The 19,023-nt window shown below is 41.3% G+C and overlaps 1 pseudogene; it reads right to left on the bottom strand.

The window, feature by feature from the left end:
- Positions 1 to 19,023, bottom strand: part of LOC120053317 — a 29,791-nt pseudogene that overhangs the window by 10,669 nt on the left and 99 nt on the right.

The following is a 19,023-nucleotide window of genomic DNA, read 5'->3' as shown; positions in this document are numbered from 1 at the left end:
ATCAGAGCCTGAAGGTACTGAGGTGCCGTTCCCCTCACAGCTCCGTAGGCAAGCACCATGGTCTTGTAGCGGATGCGAGCTTCAACTGGAAGCCAGTGGAGAGAGCGGAGGAGCGGGGTGACGTGAGAGAACTTGGGAAGGTTGAACACCAGACGGGCTGCGGCGTTCTGGATGAGTTGTAGGGGTTTAATGGCACAGGCAGGGAGCCCAGCCAACAGCGAGTTGCAGTAATCCAGACGGGAGATGACAAGTGCCTGGATTAGGACCTGCGCCGCTTCCTGTGTGAGGCAGGGTCGTACTCTGCGGATGTTGTAGAGCATGAACCTACAGGAACGGGCCACCGCCTTGATGTTAGTTGAGAACGACAGGGTGTTGTCCAGGATCACGCCAAGGTTCTTAGCGCTCTGGGAGGAGGACACAATGGAGTTGTCAACCGTGATGGCGAGATCATGGAACGGGCAGTCCTTCCCCGGGAGGAAGAGCAGCTCCGTCTTGCCGAGGTTCAGCTTGAGGTGGTGATCCGTCATCCACACTGATATGTCTGCCAGACATGCAGAGATGCGATTCGCCACCTGGTCATCAGAAGGGGGAAAGGAGAAGATTAATTGTGTGTCGTCTGCATAGCAATGATAGGAGAGACCATGTGAGGTTATGACAGAGCCAAGTGACTTGGTGTATAGCGAGAATAGGAGAGGGCCTAGAACAGAGCCCTGGGGGACACCAGTGGTGAGAGCACGTGGTGAGGAGACAGATTCTCGCCACGCCACCTGGTAGGAGCGACCTGTCAGGTAGGACGCAATCCAAGCGTGGGCCGCGCCGGAGATGCCCAACTCGGAGAGGGTGGAGAGGAGGATCTGATGGTTCACAGTATCGAAGGCAGCCGATAGGTCTAGAAGGATGAGAGCAGAGGAGAGAGAGTTAGCTTTAGCAGTGCGGAGCGCCTCCGTGATACAGAGAAGAGCAGTCTCAGTTGAATGACTAGTCTTGAAACCTGACTGATTTGGATCAAGAAGGTCATTCTGAGAGAGATAGCAGGAGAGCTGGCCAAGGACGGCACGTTCAAGAGTTTTGGAGAGAAAAGAAAGAAGGGATACTGGTCTGTAGTTGTTGACATCGGAGGGATCGAGTGTAGGTTTTTTCAGAAGGGGTGCAACTCTCGCTCTCTTGAAGACGGAAGGGACGTAGCCAGCGGTCAAGGATGAGTTGATGAGCGAGGTGAGGTAAGGGAGAAGGTCTCCGGAGATGGTCTGGAGAAGAGAGGAGGGGATAGGGTCAAGCGGGCAGGTTGTTGGGCGGCCGGCCGTCACAAGACGCAAGATTTCATCTGGAGAGAGAGGGGAGAAAGAGGTCAGAGCACAGGGTAGGGCAGTGTGAGCAGAACCAGCGGTGTCATTTGACTTAGCAAACGAGGATCGGATGTCGTCGACCTTCTTTTCAAAATGGTTGACGAAGTCATCTGCAGAGAGGGAGGAGGGGGGGGGGGGGGGGGGGGAGGGGGAGGAGGATTCAGGAGGGAGGAGAAGGTGGCAAAGAGCTTCCTAGGGTTAGAGGCAGATGCTTGGAATTTAGAGTGGTAGAAAGTGGCTTTAGCAGCAGAGACAGAAGAGGAAAATGTAGAGAGGAGGGAGTGAAAGGATGCCAGGTCCGCAGGGAGGCGAGTTTTCCTCCATTTCCGCTCGGCTGCCCGGAGCCCTGTTCTGTGAGCTCGCAATGAGTCGTCGAGCCACGGAGCGGGAGGGGAGGACCGAGCCGACCTGGAGGATAGGGGACATAGAGAGTCAAAGGATGCAGAAAGGGAGGAGAGGAGGGTTGAGGAGGCAGAATCAGGAGATAGGTTGGAGAAGGTTTGAGCAGAGGGAAGAGATGATAGGATGGAAGAGGAGAGAGTAGCGGGGGAGAGAGAGCGGAGGTTGGGACGGCGCGATACCATCCGAGTAGGGGCAGTGTGGGAAGTGTTGGATGAGAGCGAGAGGGAAAAGGATACAAGGTAGTGGTCGGAGACTTGGAGGGGAGTTGCAATGAGGTTAGTGGAAGAACAGCATCTAGTAAAGATGAGGTCAAGCGTATTGCCTGCCTTGTGAGTAGGGGGGGAAGGTGAGAGGGTGAGGTCAAAAGAGGAGAGGAGTGGAAAGAAGGAGGCAGAGAGGAATGAGTCAAAGGTAGACGTGGGGAGGTTAAAGTCACCCAGAACTGTGAGAGGTGAGCCGTCCTCAGGAAAGGAGCTTATCAAGGCATCAAGCTCATTGATGAACTCTCCGAGGGAACCTGGAGGGCGATAAATGATAAGGATGTTAAGCTTGAAAGGGCTGGTAACTGTGACAGCATGGAATTCAAAGGAGGCGATAGACAGATGGGTAAGGGGAGAAAGAGAGAATGACCACTTGGGAGAGATGAGGATCCCGGTGCCACCACCCCGCTGACCAGAAGCTCTCGGGGTGTGCGAGAACACGTGGGCAGACGAAGAGAGAGCAGTAGGAGTAGCAGTGTTATCTGTGGTGATCCATGTTTCCGTCAGTGCCAAGAAGTCGAGGGACTGGAGGGAAGCATAGGCTGAGATGAACTCTGCCTTGTTGGCCGCAGATCGGCAGTTCCAGAGGCTACCGGAGACCTGGAACTCCACGTGGGTCGTACGCGCTGGGACCACCAGGTTAGGGTGGCCGCGGCCACGCGGTGTGAAGCGTTTGTATGGTCTGTGCAGAGAGGAGAGAACAGGGATAGACAGACACATAGTTGACAGGCTACAGAAGAGGCTACGCTAATGCAAAGGAGATTGGAATGACAAGTGGACTACACGTCTCGAATGTTCAGAAAGTTAAGCTTACGTTGCAAAAATCTTATTGACTAAAATGATTAAAATGATACAGTACTGCTGAAGTAGGCTGGCTAGCAGTGGCTGCGTTGTTGACTTTGTTTGAAAGTGTAGCTGGCTAGGTAACCTCGATAGCTGGCTAGGTAACCTCGGTAACTGGCCAGATAATTAGTCTAAACTACACAAATGTCTTAGATACAAGGACAGCAAAGACAACTATGTAGCTAGCTAACACTAGCTAGCTAACACTACACTAATCAAATCGTTCCGTTGTAATGTAATAGTTTCTACAGTGCTGCTATTCGGTAGAAGTTGGCTAGCTAGCAGTGTTAGCAGTGTTGACTAGCAGTATTGACTAGGTAGGAGAACGGCAGCGCGGCGGACGAAAATAGCTGGCTAGCTAACCGAAAATTACTCTAGACTCCACAGTTATCTTAGATACAAGGACAGCAAAGACAACTATGTAGCTAGCTAACACTACACTAATCAAGTCGTTCCGTAGTTCCGTTGAATGTAATAGTTTCTACAGTGCTGCTATTCGGTGGCTAGCTGGCTAGCTAGCAGTGTTGATTACGTTACGTTACGTTAAAAGGACGAAAATAGCTGGCTAGCTAACCTAGAAAATCGCTCTAAACTACACAATTATCTTTGATACAAAGACGGCTATGTAGCTAGCTAAGATCAAACAAATCAAACCGTTGTACTGTAATGAAATGAAATGAAATGTTAAAATTATTTACCAAGCTGATCCCACTGCAGAAGTGTGGTAAATGTGTGTGATTGTCTCTGGCCCCCTCCCAGTTAGGGGGAGTGATGAGCTCTACAGCAGTCTCACAACTCAATCGCTGGTTGAAAACTGTTTTCTGCCTCTTAGAAAAGATAGAATTTGTAGATAATTGGCCCTCTTTCTGGGACTCACCCACAAACAGGACCAAGCCTGGCCTGCTGAGGAGTGACGGACTCCATCCTAGCTGGATGGGTGCTCTCATCTTATCTACGAACATAGACAGGGCTCTAACTCCCCTACCTCCACAATGAGATAGGGTGCAGGCCAGGCAGCAGGCTGTTAGCCAGCCTGCCAGCTTAGTGGAGTCTGCCACTAGCAGTCAGTGTAGTCAGCTTAGCTATCTCCATTGAGACCGTGTCTGTGCCTCGATCTAGGTTCGGCAAAACTAAACATGGCGGTGTTCTTCTTAGCAATCTCACTGGAATAAAGACCTCCATTCCAGTCATTATTGAAAGAGATTGTGATACCTCACATCTCAAAATAGGGCTACTTAATGTTAGATCCCTCACTTCCAAGGAAGTTATAGTCAATGAATTAATCACTGATCATAATCTTGATGTGATTGGCCTGACTGAAATATAGCTTAAGCCTGATGAATTTACTGTGTTAAATGAGGCCTCTCCTCCTGGTTACACTAGTGACCATATCCCCCGCGCATCCTGTAGGAGTAAGTGACATATGTAGGTAGATATCACACTATTAAACAATAGACAGGAGTATACTAGAAAATAGTATAAGAAGGCAGATGTGAGTGCATTTGCCATTCTGGTAAATACAGGAAACCAAAGATTAGCAGATGGTGTAGTAATGTAGTAGTAACGAACCACATGTTAACATAGATCATGAGACCGTGGTAATGGAAATCTACTAAGGGACGTTCTGACCCTTGTATATTCTCCATTGTGCTGACAGACTGACCAGACAGAGTGGCGCCTAAAGGCAATTGGACACTAGACATATGGTCTGACCATTCCATTACAAACATACATGTCAGACAGAGTGGCGCCTAAAGGCAATTGGACACACTGGGATAGAGGGTCCGGCCACTATTATAAACAAATGGAAAGCAGATGGTGGTGAATGACTTCATAGGGGACGGACAATACTATGTGTGGATAAATAGAGTAGCTGGAGTTCTGAGAAAGGGTGTGTTCAGTGGGACATTCGAGATGGTTATACTATTGTAAATAAAAGCATGTTTTGATTTCACAAGTTCTGATAAAGCGTTATATTTCTGAGATGATTTTCCACGACATATTTGGCGAGCTGAGCCAGGAGGGACAGGGACTGAGGAATGGCGTCCAGGGCTGGAGATAGTTTCTTTGGACAATCTTGCAAACACTATGGCCACAACTATAAAAAGGTAAGCTTGTTCTTACATAGTTGAAATGTTTGTATGGATTGCTTCAGAGATCCTGTCTCAGCGAGAGGGGCGCCATGTAAGTCTCTCTTTCAAATTTCCTAAAAAGAAACCAGTAAAAACGAAAGAACTTTTGAATTCAAATAAATTTGCATGTATGTGTAATTTGGGGAATTGTATTAAATATAAATGCATGCGCATGTATAGAGAATGAGTGAATAGGCGATGTGAACTTTGTTTGTGTTAGGTGTTTAGTGGAGCATGCGCTCGTTCTGATTAGACCGTTCGAATGTGTAGCTTAAATGATGTGCTTGTTTGCGCCATCTGGCTGAGAAGGCTGGCTATAATGTGGGACAGCCCATACGGTAAAAACAGATAATGTAGGTAGAAAATCCTGTGATACCTCTTCAATAAAATTAGTAGAAGGAATGCTTGGACAGGTTACTTATGAATAATGGCTCTAAAGATAACAGAGAACTGCATAAATAAGTAGTTAGAAAGCCACCGCTCTTTAAAAAAGGAACATTTTTAAAGAGGTCTGATTGGGTGGATATTTAGTAAATAAATACTTCATGGCTACCGCCCCAGAACGGGGGACTGAACGGATGAATATTTAGAAGGCAGGAAAAACGTTTGCCCGATTGTGCGGCGTTCAACTGCAAAAGTAGCTTATAAATATTAGGTTGTAGGAAAAACGTTTGCCCGATTGTGCGGCGTTCAACTGCAAAAGTAGTTAATAGGTCAAAACATAAATCAGTAGTTAAATAAATATTTCATGGTTAACGCTCTGAAAGGAGGACTGTACGGGTGAAATATTAGGTTGCAGGAAAACGTTGGCCCGATTGTGCGGCGTTCAACTGCAAAATTAGTTTATACGGTCAAAACATAAATCAGTAGTTAAATAAATATTCATGGTTACCGCCCCGAAAGGGGGACTGTACGGATGAATATTTAGGACGTTTGCCCGATTGTGCGGCGTTCAAATGCAAAAGAAATCCTGCGAATAAAAAACCGCTCTGTCTAGCTAACAGGGTTTTGTAATTCAGTAGGTCACGCCACAATACTACTCTAATAATAGAAGTAAAGATCAGTATTGGGGGGGTGAATAGAATATGAAGACAAGCTGATCCGATTAGACAGTAGTCTCGTCATATTGTAGAAATCCTAGAAGTCTAGGCTTATGTAGGAGGAAGTGAATTAAGTCAATAAAGAAAGACTAAGTTGTTTTGAGGTAAAAACAAAGGGATTGAATGAACAGATGAAACATAAAAGGATGAATGATAATGTTGTAAGAAATGAGTAGATCTGTGTAGAGATAGAACATTAGGAAGAAAGGAAGGATGGGTTGTGTGTGTGTGTGTCTGTGACCAACTGCTGGTAGGAAGAGGCATGCGCAAGCCTCTCTGACAGTTAACTGAGGGTAATTTGAGAAGGAGAGTGCAGTTAACTGCTATTAGGCAGATGAAATGAAATTAAGGAACATCGAAGTAAAATAAGTTATAATCAAGGATAAAAACACTGATGTGATAAAGTAATAAGCGACCATAGTAGAATACTAAAAAAGGAGTTAAAATAAATAACCATAAAGATAATAAAAGAGGTTTAAACCAAATAGTGTGTAACAAAACAGAAAGTAGAATCGTCGATAAATTGAAATTGTACTATAAAGTTAAAAACGAATCTAGGTTAGTTAAGATAAATAGTGATAAATAGTGAAATTCAGGACAGATTAAGGATTCACGAACGGTGTAACAAAGGAAGAGGAAAAAAACAGGCCGTCGATCACTCTGTACCCACAGAGACTGCGGTCTAAAAATAGCCTGAAGGACAGAGACCAGAATATGAGAGGTTTGTTTCACTAAAACCGTGAATCGGGAATTAAACAGTAAAATGGGATAAAAGACAATGAAATAATAAGAATATAGAGAATAGGTAAGAAAGTATAGACAAAATAAATTAATAAAGGTAAAAGTAAGACGTTAGATAGAGATCTTAACGGAGCGGGCAGTGGACTGGTGTGACAGTTGGTAGAGCATGGTGCTTGCAACGCCAGGGTTGAGGGTTAAATTCCCACGGGGGACCAGGATGAATATGTATGAACTTTCCAATTTGTAAGTCGCTCTGGATAAGAGCATTTGCTAAATGACTTAAATGTAATGTAAATGTAATCATAAAATTGATTAGAACTATAAAATGAATAAATAATGATATCTGTAAAGGGAAAAACACAGTGATATTTGAAGTATTGTACTAGAATAAGACATTAAGTCATCTGTAGTATTCAGAAATAATGTCTGTACTATATAGAGCATGCTTTGATAAGAGAAATTAAGTGATGGGACAAATGAATTTTTAATTGGAAAGGGGATTCGCTCTACCTTGGAAAAATAGTAAATAAAAGGTGTATAATACATGGGAGTATTTAGGAAAAATAAATAAATAATTAGTGGCATGACAACAAAATGACTGTTTCCATAGAATAGGGAGAGAAGGACACTATTACCTGATAAACAGGATAAATAGGACAAGGGAATTAAACAGTCACATGGGACCAAAATGTGAAGCTCGATTTGCAGGCGTTCTGATGTCAACATTCTATCATCAGAAAATACATTGCGATGGGGTTGTGTGTGTGGTTCCTCTAGTCCTCGCAGACGTGCGGGTGATTGGCAGAACTATTGACAAGATCTAAGAACCAATAAGAAAATAGCTCTCTGTTCTGGATATAGGTATATCGGGTATGAGAAAAATTAGTGTAATGTGACATTAGAACTTAGTGCGGTAGTAGGAAATGCCGCTATACAAGAGTTAATATCCTTGTCAAAATAACAAACAACTAATCGGTTTGAGGTTAGTGAGAATGGAATTTTTTACTTGTCGGTGTATAGTCTCTGAGCGAACAATGAGTGTTTCATAGAGATTACAGTTTATATGTGGTCAAGGAGAAGTATTAGATCACGTTTGACTTGACATCTAGTAGAGTAACGATGGAATTTTAATTGTTAGACATTCTATACCACAATTCTCTGGAACTGTTAAAGATGCTTTAGAATAAAATCTATGGATAAGTAAAATTATTGGTTTGCTGACTAAAAGGTAACATTGTGAATATTAACGATATGTACACTTTCTTTTCCAGAAAGAATAAGGAAAAAAAAAAAAAAAAAGGTTTTTTAATCTTCTCTGGTCAACAATGTCATTGGAGACTGCATTACTGTGAAAAGCAGTTAATTAAAGTCAGCCGCTTTAAAAATAAAAATATCTGGATAAGGCTAAAACATGGAGTTCTGGATGAGTGAGTCCAGTCCCTTTGCGATTATTGGCTTATGGTTCACTAGTAAGTACACCATGTACTGGGAATGAATATGCATTAGTAGATTTATTGGAAGGGTTTTTTCCAATTCAGTTTCAAATTGGGTATGCAAAAGGATGGACATGTTTTTGAAAAATGTATTTAAGTTGTACCTAAAGAAAGGGGGAGTGGAAACATATTAATGGTGTCAAAATGCCCTGAATCCTAGGAATTTCCTGTGAAAGACTGATCACCTTTTACTAGAAATTGTTGGAACAGGTGGGATTTACTTATAAAATGTTTAAGACACCAGACTCTATTCAAACTGTATAATTACTTTGAAAAATCTATTATGTCTCTGGGAAAATTATGAAGAGTTGTACCCTTAAATTGAATAAGTTATTCGAATAGGTTTATTTTAATTTTTATTTTTGATATAACATGGGTTCATAGGTAAAACTATCAGTTCCTTGGGGTTATGGTCTTTGGGTAAATACACAAATGTGTTTTGTTCATTATGCATATAAAAAGTGTTGAAAGTTATTCCAAAGGGTTTATTGGAGTGTGGGTTTGTGAGGGTTTTGTTGATAAATACATCATCTGTAATTCATCTGAGAGAACACTGGTGGAATAAGGGAGTTATCATAAGAAGGTGACGTCAGAATGCTTTAAGGCATGGGAGAGAATATCACCACAAGTGGGTGTGGAGATCAAACCCACCCTAACCGACTGAACAGTGAGGGACAACTGTGTCTGATGACCTGTGAACTGTATCTAAAAAAAGACATGCTGAAATGATATGGGCCAGGGAGAGTAATGACTTAAAGGATTGGGGTACTGATCTTTTTATTATCAGGCCACAAATGAGAGAAAAACTGAGACAACGGGGCTATTGGAAAATAGATAATACTGGTATTTAAAGTGTTTAGTATAAATGTTAATTATTAAAGGGATGTTGTGTATTGAATAGATAAGGTCAAATTTGAGTTAAAGTAAACACTAAGGACTGTTATCCTGAATATTGGGTTGGAAAATGTATTTAAGAAATAACTGTTTAGTTATTTAGATATAGAACTGTTTAAATTTAATAGGCCTAGGGAAGCTCTGGAAACTAATCCTGAGACAAGGTGGTTGACAAAACTTACAGAATATTAGATTAAAGGTTTTTTATTTTTTTATTTTTTTGTTTTATAATGTCATTGGAATTGGAATGATAAAATCTAATGTTTAATTGAATAAAAAGATAGTCTGTTGTGCGATGATACCCAAGAATGAAGAAGAAAGAGACCAATAATAACATGGGCATAGAATGAAACAGATGGACGTTTTCTCCAGGTTTAATTACATTACGAATAGTGGAAATTTATTGCAAATGTGTAATTATTATAATTTTTTTCTCTTTTTCTCGTTTGGTCAATTTATTTTTGTTTTGAGGAACATAAGGTTGTGTATATGTTCCTGAGGAGGGACTGATACTGATATAAATGATATATAAATTGACTTAAGGATGTTTTAAGTATGTATCAAACAATGGCTGTTATGGGTTAGGGGACTCATAAATGAAGGTAATGATAGTGAAGGGGTGTTATTTGGTAATGATAGTGAAGGGGTGTTATTTCTAGAAACTATGTATAATAATAGAGATAATTCACAGAAAAGGAAAGACAGCTGGCTGTGTAAAATATAGGGACAATTCTAAAGTAAATAGAACAATTCACATATCTAAAGATATGGTAAAAAGAATAAGTGGTGGCATTTTGAACACTAGAGCAAAAGTTTAAGAAACTTATTACTTAGTTTTGATAGGATTGGATATTAATCCAACTGGAAGACATTTGACTGATTACATGTTATTGTACAGCAGTTGATGTAGGGAACATCATTTGACTATTATGAATATTTCTGTGGCAGGAGGCCAGGTAATTGAGGCAGAATGGTTACATAGGGCTGTTATTAAGAATTAAGATTTAGTGATATTGCTATAACAAGAAAAGTCTGTTGTCAGGAAATAACCCATGTGTTAGTGTGTATGTCCTCAGGAAAAAACAGCCAGAAATGGAAGGGTTTGGGCTGCATTCTGGAGACTGAGTGTACATCAAGATACACCAGGCTGGTGGTATACTTCTTACAACACTGCAGTGGTAAAGTTCTTCATGTCTCTCTTTGGTGGGTGCATAAGTCTCACGAGAAGTAAGGTCCAGCTGAATAATGGGTGAGCTTGAAAACACCATGACAGAGGATGTGGAATCAGAGAGAGAAAGAGAGAGAGACTAGATTCCACTATAGACATACTGGGTTGAGTTTGGAGGCTACTTGTTTTATTTTTAATACATCATGTGAAAGAGAATGGATGATAGGATATTATACTCTAAACAAACATGTTAAAGGGATTGATATGAAAGCATATAGAGTGTTGAATTAATTCAAGAAGAGAGAATGTTAATTGTAGGTTATGCACATGATTATCAGTTGAAATGGAGTAGATGGGAAACTAAGTAAAAATGACATGATTTGGGAACACCTCTCAGAACCTGTGGCCGAAAGGGGAAGACTGGGTGGAAGCATGAGGAAGCTTTTTAGGGCTTTTATTTTTGTGGAGTCCAGCAGAAAAGTATCCTGGAGGCATAGAGTCAGGTAAAGAGAGAGTGGGAATTGTCATGGTCTCAGATTTCAGTTTGCATGAATATATTTATGCATAACACATAACATTGTCAATGGTGTTATGTTTTGTCTGTTGTTTTCCAAGTCTTATGTTTAGGAAACCAGAAGGAGAGGGGTTCGCCAGCTTCAGCTGGAATGTCTGTTTGTTGTGTGATGAGTGATGGAAGTAAGAGGATGTATGGTGCAATCATAGAACAGAGGCCATAAGTCTCTAAGTATGAATGCTTCACAGAAAGTAGGCAGAAACCTGAACCAGGATGAGAGGTTCTGTGTTTGATGATCCAAGGGGACCCGAAGGACCTCTCCCAGTGATACCAGGAGATCTAGTCCACGTTGGAGGGATCCGGAGGAAGTGGGATCAACCGAGGAGAGATGGACCCTATGAGGTGGCCAAAGCAACAAGAACGGCCGTCCAAGTGAAAAGAAGCCAGACGTGGTACCATCTGAACCACTGCAGCTGAGTCCCAACAGAGAGAAGGATACAACCACATAGAGATGAGGACACAGAGGATGCTGATTCACCAGGAGGGAGCCTGGAGGGAGCAGGAGCAGCGGAAACGATTGAGACGCCAGGGAGGAGCCAAGAAAACAGCAAATCAAGTGAAAGCCAAAATATGACACGTGCACCGACTAATGCACCCAGAAGAGGAGGGGAGGCCTCACAAGGAACAGAATAAGAACGTTTCTTGCCTAAAATTGAAAGCCTTCCAGATGGAAGCTAAGTCCGGCCTGAGGAGGGAGCCTCAGGTGAAGAAAGAGGAGGAAAAGTCCCGCAAGCTGAAGAAAATGGGGATTACCCCACAATTGACTTTTAAACTTTTGAATGGCCTCCTTTACAGACAATTGATGTTAGAACAACAAAAGAATAATGACATTGACATAACAGAAGTAACAGTAAATGCTAGTATAGAAACAACAGACTAATGCACAATCAAGATGTATGGTGGGAGCAGGAAGAGAAGAATGAAATCAGCCGAACAATCCAAAAAGACTGACAAGGTTAGAATCTATGTTCCACCTCAATTTATAACAGAAGCAGGAGAACTGAAGTCTATCTCAATCATAAGGATCAAACCCTTATCGGAGATGGCACTCTGTGGATGGACATATCACCAAACAAAGGGACAAGTCGTTTGGGATCCGAAAGGATGTGATCTGACATTAATCAAAGAAAAAGACGAGAGGGTGCTCATCATGAATCAGATTGAACCAGTTGAAGGTGAAGAATTAATAGTTGAAATAACAAGAACAACAGTGACCGAAGGGAGTAGCACCACTAGATGACATCGACTGCCCTTACCAAGCAGACCACCGTGCCAACAAAGCAACCTGAGACATCAGTCAGGAGAGTTTTTACTGATATTTGAAACTTTCTGATAAACTCTAATGATCTACCTCAAGATAAGAACATTGAAAAAGCAACAGAATTAGATATATCAGAATCAGAAGCACTCAAGGACACTACATGAGAAGAAGTAGTGAAGAAGGAGTGATACGAATGGGCTAAGTATATGGCAAACAGACACAGAATGGACAATTGTATTTTGTGAAGAAAATCACCTTTGTCTGATCTTTTAATAGTCTCTGAACCAGCATCATGTAAAAACTGTGTAAGTTGTAAAAATGCCTATTGTACCAATAGAAAGTATTCTATTCCCTTGTGTGACATAAAATGTAGGATTGTTCTGGGTAAGTACTAGGGGTAAAACTATGTTGAATGAGACCATGCTGGGAGACAATGATTGTGTTGCCTATAATATTAGATCTGAATTAAATGTACCTCAATTAGACAGAGGTACCGTGGTTAAAGGAAAATATGAATGTTTTTACAGCCATGACACCGAAGGAATTGATGTAGGAAACACCACTGTAGAATGTGATACTATTTGGGTGTTAGAGAATGTGGGAGTTCATAAAAATAATGATAAAGGGTTGATTATGAATAGAAAAGGGTTGTGTGGTCACATAACTCAGGTTGCGCCATCTCTTATTATGTTGAAAATTCAAGACAGAGGTATTGCTGATAGTTTCTGGATGTGTGGAAAAAACAAACTGTTGAATGTATTGTCTGATGGATGGATTGGTCTTTGTGCCTTGGAGCAATTAAATAGGTTACGATTATTAAATCACCCCATGATGACTATGTAAAACCTAGAGTTAAAAGGGCTTATGAGAAGGATCCTGAGGTATACCTTAATGCAATTGGACTGCTTAGAGGTCTACCTAGGGATTTCAAGGCCAGAGATGAGGTTAAATCAGGATTTGAATCTATATTTTTGTGGATAACACCAAATAAGAACTTAGAATAGATTAATTATATATGCTATAACCAACAGGGATTCATTAACTATACTTAATTGGCTCTTAGTGGAGAAGGGTGGAGTTTGTGTCATGTTTGGGGATGACTGTTTCACCTTTATTCACAATATTGCTATGGCCAAACTCAAAGGATTACGAGCAGAAGTAAAGGCTAATGCTGATGTAAATGTAATGAAAATGTTTAGACTCTCATGTATGAGTTTGGTTGGATCTAGCGTTAAGAAAGTGGGGAGCCATGTTTGCTAGGATGACCATCATGTTGGGAGGAGGGTTGTTGGCTTTGGGTATTGCATTTTGTTGTGTTATACCCCTGGTAAAGTCAATTGTGGTTCAGACAACAGTTAAATAGATGTCTGTAAGGAGAGATGACCCTCCTGTGGTGATTGATCCTGTACCGGGTAGCCCAGGCAAGTATACTAATACGTATGGAAAGCCTTGTAATGCGGTCGGTGGACCTTTGGACTGCCCCTTTGGGAATCCAAACTGTCTATATAGAGTAGTTCCTGGAGGTGGTTTTGCTTGTCATGATTTTCGTAAGGATGGTCTACCTGTATATGCTGTATTCCCAAATTCATGTCTGCAAGGAGGATCATGTTGAAATGCTTAAATTTAGAATGATGTTGTGTCAATTTTCTTTTGTAACTGCATGTAGGTCTTTGATTTTCTCATATTCAATTTCTTATTATATTCATTGTATTATTTTTATTTTTTATAATGTTTCTGATTGGATCTTTTACTCCTATTTCACATTGGAGATGTTTGGTACAAGTGTTTTGTAAGCTTTATTTTAATGATGTTTTAGTCAATTGTTGGTATTGATATCTACTCTCTATATGTCATTTTAGTATAGTTTTTGAGGTTAATTACCCTCAAGAGGAGGGATTATGTAGGAGTAAGTGACATATGTAGGTAGATATCACACTATTAAACAATAGACAGGAGTATACTAGAAAATAGTATAAGAAGGCAGATGTGAGTGCATTTGCCATTCTGGTAAATACAGGAAACCAAAGATTAGCAGATGGTGTAGTAATGTAGTAGTAACGAACCACATGTTAACATAGATCATGAGACCGTGGTAATGGAAATCTACTAAGGGACGTTCTGACCCTTGTATATTCTCCATTGTGCTGACAGACTGACCAGACAGAGTGGCGCCTAAAGGCAATTGGACACTAGACATATGGTCTGACCATTCCATTACAAACATACATGTCAGACAGAGTGGCGCCTAAAGGCAATTGGACACACTGGGATAGAGGGTCCGGCCACTATTATAAACAAATGGAAAGCAGATGGTGGTGAATGACTTCATAGGGGACGGACAATACTATGTGTGGATAAATAGAGTAGCTGGAGTTCTGAGAAAGGGTGTGTTCAGTGGGACATTCGAGATGGTTATACTATTGTAAATAAAAGCATGTTTTGATTTCACAAGTTCTGATAAAGCGTTATATTTCTGAGATGATTTTCCACGACAATCCCGCAAAGGCGGAGGTGTTGCTAACAATTCCGATAGCAAATTTCAATTTACAAAAAGAAAATGACTGCGTTTTCGTCTTTTGAGCTTCCAGTCATGAAATCTATGCATCGTACTCAATAATTTTTTATAGCTACTGTTTACAGGCCTCTTGGGCCTTATACAGTGTTCCTCACCGAGTTCCCTGAATTCCTATCGGATCTTGTAGTCATGACAGATAATATTCTAATTTTTGGTGACTTTAATATTCACATGGAAAAGTTCACAGACCCACTCCAAAAAGCTTTCGGAGCCATCATCAACTCAGTGGGTTTTGTCCAACATGTCTCCAGACCTACTCACTGCCACAGTCATACCCTGGACCTAGTTTTGTCCCGTGGAATAAATGTTGTGGATCTTAATCTCTTGTGGCTGAAGGCGCAGTATTGAGTAGCTTGGAGGAAAGGTGCACAGAGGTGCCCAGAGTAAACGGCCTGCTCCTCAGTCATAGTTGCTAATATATGCATATTATTATTAGTATTGGATAGAAAACACTCTGAAGTTTCTAAAACTGTTTGAATGATGTCTGTGAGTATAACAGAACTCATATGGCAGGCAAAAACCTGAGAAAAAATCCAACCAGGAAGTGGCAAATCTGAGGTTGGTCGATTTTCAACTCAGCTCCTATTGAAGATACAGTGGGATATTGGTAATGTTGCACTTCCTAAGGCTTCCACTAGATGTCAACAGTCTTTAGAACCTTGTCTGATGCTTCTACTGTGAAGTGGGGCCGAAGGAGAGGGGAATGAGTAAGGTCTATCATGACCTGAACATGCACGTTCACGTGAGAGCGAGCTCTGTTCCATCGCACTTCTGAAGACAAAGGAATAATCCGTTTGGAACATTATTGAAGAATTATGTTAAAAACATCCTAAAGATTGATTCAATACTTAGTTTGTCATGTTTTTACGGACTGTAATATAACTTTTTAAACTTTTCGTCCGTACTTTCCGCTGGACTTGCCCGCACGTCGTGAGTTTGGAAAGTGTACTGAACGCTAGAACAACAAGGAGGAATTTGGACATAAATGATGGACATTATCGAACAAAACAAACATTTATTGTGGAACTGGGATTCCTGCGAGTGCATTCTGATGAAGATCATCAAAGGTAAGTGAATGTTTATAATGTTATTTCTGACTTCTGTTGACTGCATAATATGACGGATATATTTGTGTCTTGATTGGGCTCTGAGCGCCGACTCAGATTATTGCATGGTTTGCTTTATCCGTAAAGCTTTTTTGAAATCTGACACAGCAGTTGCATTAAGGAGAAGTGCATCTAAAATTCCATGCATAACAGTTGTATCTTTTAGCAATATTTATTATGAGTATTCCTGTAAATTGATGTGGTTCTCTGCAAAATCAAAGGATGTTTTGGAACTTCTGAACGTAAGGCGCCAATGTAAACTCAGATTTTTGGATATAAATATGAACTTTACCGAACAAAACATACATGTATTGTGTAACATGAAGTCCTATGAGTGTCATCTGATGAAGATCATCAAAGGTTAGTGATTCATTTTATCTATATTTCTGCTTTTTGTGAATCTTCTCTTTGGCTGGAAAAATGGCTGTGTTATTCTGTGAATAGGCACTCACCTAACATAATCGTTTGGTTTGCTTTCGTCGTAAAGCGTTTTTGAAATCGGACACTGTGGCTGGATTTACAACAAGTGTATCTTTAAAATGGTGTAAAATACATGTATGTTTGAGGAGTTTTAATTATGGGATTTCTGTTGTTTTGAATTTGGCGCCCTGCAGTTTCACTGGCTGTTGAAGAGGTGGGACGCTACCGTTTCACGTACCCTAGAGAGGTGAGTCTGGAAGGAGAGTTTACAGTCTAACCAGACACCTATGTATTTGTAGTTATAACAGAACATGTATCCATGTACTATTATAATCTCCACCCGGCACAGCCAGAAGAGGACTGGCCACCCCTCATAGCCTGGTTCCTCTCTAGGTTTCCTAGGGTTCCTCTTCCTCTCTAGGTTTCTTCCTAGGTTCCGGCCTTTCGAGGGAGTTTTTCCTAGCCACCGTGCTTCTACACCTGCATTGCTTGCTGTTTGGGGTTTAAGGCTGGGTTTCTATACAGCACTTTGTGACATCAGCTGATGTAAGAAGGGCTTTATAAATCAATTTGATTGATAAATTTGATGTACATATTACCTCAATTACTTCGACTAACCGGTGCCCCTGAACATTGACTCTATACCCCTACCCCCTGTGCATTGCCTCGCTATTGTTATTGCTCTTTAATTATTTGTTACTTTTATTTGTTTACATTTTTTGGGTATTTTCTTAAAACTGCATTGTTGGTTAAGGGCTTGTAAGTAAGCATTTCACTGTAAGGTCTATAGGTTGTATTCGGCGCATGTTACAAATAAAATTTGATTTGATGAAATGGGTTTCCATGGCGGAACAGCCACTCTGGGGGAGTGGAAATGCGTTCTCTGGAGTGAAGAATAATGCTTTACCATCTGGCAGTCCGACAGACGAATCTGGGTTTGGCGGATGCCAGGAGAACGCTACCTTCCCCAATGCATAGTGGCAACTGTAAAGTTTGGTGGAGGAGGAATAATGGTCTGGGGCTTTTTTTCATGGTTCAGGCTCCTAGTTCCAGTGAAGGGAAATCTTAACGCTGCAGCATACAATAACATTCTAGACAATGCTGTGCTTCAAACTTTGTGGCAACAGTTTGGGGAAGGACCTTTCCTGTTTCAGCATTATAATCGGTGTGGAAGAACTTGACTGGCCTGCACAGAGCCCTGACCTCAACCCCATCGAATAACTTTGGGATGAATTGAAACGCCAACTGCGAGCCAGGCCTAATCGGCCAACAACAGTGCCCGACCTCACTAGTGCTCTTGTGGCTGAATGGAAGCAAGTCCCTGCAGCAATGTTCCAACATCTAGTGGAAAGCCTTTCCAGAAGAGTGGAGGCTGTTATTGCCGCAAAGGGGGGACCAACTTCATATTATTGCCCATGATTTTGGAATGAGATGTTCAACGAGCATCTGTCCATATACTTTTGGTCATGTTGTGTATACTATGAAAGAGAAACGGTGAGATTTACCTTTAAGGGTTGTATCCAGGCACATGCTTTGCGTCATGCCTAAAAACAGTCCTTAGCCGTGATATATTTAAGTAATAAGGCCAGAGGGGGTGTGGTATATGGCCAATATAGCACGGCTAAGGGCTGTTCTTAGGCACAACGCAACGCAGAGCGCCTGGATACAGCCCTTAGCCGTGGTATATTGGCCATGTACCACAAACACCTGAGGTGCCTTTTTGCTATTATAAACTGGTTACCAACGTAATTTGAGCAGTAAAAATAAAATGCTTTGTCATACTCATAGTATACGGTATGATATTGTCAGCCAATCAGCATTCTGGGCTCGAACCAGCCAGTTTATAATGGCCATTATAAACTATTGTAAACTGGGTGGTTCGAGCCCTGAATGCTTATTGTGGCAATATACCACGGCTAAGGGCTGTATCCAGGCACTCCGCGTTGCGTCGTGGGAGGAACAGCCCTTGGCCATGGTATATTGGGCATATACCACACCCCCCCGTGCCTTATTGCTTAAATATACCACACCTCCTCGGGCCTTATTGATTAATTAAGTGCGTGTAACATAGTGGACCCTAGATGGTCTTGTCAGGGGGTGCGAGCATCTAGACTGGTCTCATAGACTAGACGTAACATAGTAAATGTAAATCCGGGGACTCTCAAATTAGTATGATATATTACTTTTGGTATGATTACATAAGATAGAAGGTTACTAAGTCATAAATGAAAGGAGAGTGGGTGGGTGGATGTATAACACAAATGTCTAGCAACCCAAACGTTTTGTGTTCAAATCTGGACAACTTAAGCATTTTAGCAACTACTTACTACTTTTTAGCTACTTTGCAACTATACTGAACACAAATATAAACACAACAGGTAATGTGTTGGTCCCATGTTTCATGAGCTTAAATAAAAGATCCCAGAAATGTTCCATATGCTACAAAACCTTATTTCTCTCAAATTTTGTGCACAAATTTGATTACATCCCTGTTAGTGAGCATTTCTCTTTTGCCAAGACAATAAAAGGCCACTCTAAAATGTGCAGTTTGTCACACAACAAAGTGCCACAGATGTCTGAAGTTTTGAGGGCGCGTGCAATTGGCATGCTGATTGCAGGAATGTCCACCAGAGCTGTTGCCAGAGAATTGAATGTTATTTTCTCTAGCATAAACCAACATCGTTTTAGAGAATTTGGCAGTATGTCCA

This window comes from Salvelinus namaycush, chromosome 9, assembly GCF_016432855.1.
Source record: "Salvelinus namaycush isolate Seneca chromosome 9, SaNama_1.0, whole genome shotgun sequence".
Classification (NCBI taxonomy): Eukaryota; Metazoa; Chordata; class Actinopteri; order Salmoniformes; family Salmonidae; genus Salvelinus; species Salvelinus namaycush.
This window is presented reverse-complemented; position numbering and strand designations above follow the sequence as displayed.